Source organism: Carlito syrichta, unplaced genomic scaffold (genome assembly GCF_000164805.1).
Source record: "Carlito syrichta isolate Samal-C Ts95f unplaced genomic scaffold, Tarsius_syrichta-2.0.1 Scaffold302382, whole genome shotgun sequence".
Classification (NCBI taxonomy): domain Eukaryota; kingdom Metazoa; phylum Chordata; class Mammalia; order Primates; family Tarsiidae; genus Carlito; species Carlito syrichta.
This window is the reverse complement of record NW_007246478.1, coordinates 222,985-225,414: the sequence shown is the minus strand read 5'-3', so window position 1 is coordinate 225,414 and position 2,430 is coordinate 222,985.

Sequence of the window (2,430 nt, the reverse complement as noted above, 5' to 3'; positions counted from 1 at the left end):
AGGGGGGCTGCTATAAATAGAGGGCGATCGCAGGAGGGGGAGAGGATGGCCCACGGGGACTCCCGGGTCAAGGCCTCAAGGGAGGGCGGGGGAGGGGCCGGGGACCCCCAGAGGCTCGGACTCCTGGGTAAACAGGCGCGGGGGCGGAGTTAACCCTGCGGGGGTGGAGTAGGGGAGTGGGGAGGACGCAGTGTCCCGGGCTGGGACCCAAGAGACCCTGTGGCTTCGGCGCTAACCCCTCCCAGTCCGGCCCAGAAAAGGAGGCGAGACCAGCTTAGACAGGCTGACTCGCAATGCCCAGGAGACGGTCTTTGGGACTGCAGCGGCTCTCTCCGTGTCTGGGTGGGTTTGCCACCCTAGACTTCACACACACACACACACACACACACACACACACACACACACACACACACACACCCCAAATGCACCCTCCCTGTGCCCCTCAGAGGGAGGCACCCTAGAATGGGATAGTTGATGCGGCTAAGGGAATTCAAAGTTGTCTTAGGCAAAAGGAAACCAGATTGAATTTCTCCCCACCTGCCCCCCCTCCCCCCGCTGGCTCCCCCAGTCCCAGGATCATCCCCACCCCATCCCCCTTCAGCCTGGTTCCTGAGTTGCCATTTCGGGGGCTGGGCACCAGGCCAGTTGGGAACAATGGCCAATGGAACTTGAGCTGCCAACTGCAACACCAGCCCAGGCTACCCCCCCCAAGACCCCCAAATTGCCCTCCCCCCTCCTGCCTGGGAACCACCCTCCCACCTCCACCCTCATCCCCCACCCCACCCCCCATCCAAGGAACATCAATGCCCCTTTCATCCCCACTTGGCAGGGTCCATTGGAAAGAAGGAGAGGCCAAGAGGGAGGAGGTGACCCAGAGTGGGAGAACTGGTCAGGCTCAAACCCAGCCTTCAGCAACCCCAAATCTAAGGGGTCCCGCTACCTCCCTCAATTTGGAACACCCAAGCTTTCCTCTGTTCCCTTCTCCCACCCCCTTCATAACATTTCCCCCCAGGAACTGGCACAGAAGCTGGGCACCCTGGCTCCTCGCCTAGTCCCCTCTTCCCTCTCAATGCCAGTGTAACACTCTCCCAGACAAGGAAACGCCTGCTGGAATTAGGATCCTAGCTAAAGATGCACAGAATAAGGACATCTCACCAGCCCTAGTGGAACTTGCAGAAAAAGAGACTAGAGTGAGAACTTTTGCCTGCAGGCTCCTCTAATGTGTCTAAAGTAGTCTTACTTGGAGTGGGGGAGGGAAGGACCTGAAGGTTCCAGCATCTAAATTCGTCTCTGGGTCAGGATGACTCAGGGGGAACTTGATAAGGGGCCTACCCAGGGGCCTGGGGCAGGCAGGAGGTGGGAAATTTCCACTGAAATCTGTTGGCTTCTTAGACTTAGGGTGTCCCACCCAGCCTGCTGCAGGCAGAAGTGAGACTGGTTCGGCACTAAGATAGAGTTCTTCCATGTCAGGGCTGCTCCCAGTTCCCTGGTTTAAGTGTCCCAACAAGAACAATCTCAGCCAGGGTTGGTGGCTCAGCTTTGTAATCCCAGCGCTTTGGGAAGCTGAGGTGAGTGGATTGCCTGAGCCGGCAGGTTCGAGACCCACCTGGGCAACTTGGCGAGACCTCGTCTCTACAATAAATTAAAAATTATCCGGGCGTGGTAGTGCACGCCTGTAGTTCCAGCTACTTGGAAGGCTGAGGTGGAAGGATCGTCGGAGCCCAGCAGGTCGAGGCTGCAGTGGCCAGGAGCGGCCACTGCACTCCAGTCTGGGTGACGGAGTGAGACTCCAACTCAAAAAAAAGAACAATCTCCCTAACCTCTTTCTCTTGGGTCAGAAGCAGCTTCAGACTCTCCCTCCAACTAAACAATGGTTTTAAGTACCTGCTATGTGCAAGCTACTGAGTAACCGAATTCAAAAAAGTGTGAAGTCTGCTCACACCCTCTCTAGAGTAGTAGTCGAGAGAAAGTATAAACATTAAAAAAGTTAAGAAAAATTATGGCCTGGCTCAGCCTGTAATCCTGCGCCTTTGGGAGGCTGAGGTGAGTGGATTGCCTGAGTCCGCGGGTTCGAGACCCACCTGGGCAGCGAGACCTCATCTCTACAATAAATAAAAAAATCAGCCGGGCGTGGTAGCGCATGCCTGTAATTCCGGCTACTCGGAAGGCTGAGGCGGAAGGATCGCCAGAACCCAGCAGTTTGAGGCTGCGGTGGCCAGGAGCGGCCACTGCACTCCAGTCTGGGTGACCGAGTGAGACTCCAACTCAAAAAAAAAAGCTAGTTAAGTCAGATGGCTAGCCATATGGCTAGCTAGTTATTTCACCTAGTTAAGACAGCTGGATAGCTAGGTACAGAGCTGGTTAAGTCATCTAGTTAAGTTAGCTTGCTAGCTAGTTAAGTCAACAAGTTAAGACAGCTGGCTAGCCAGC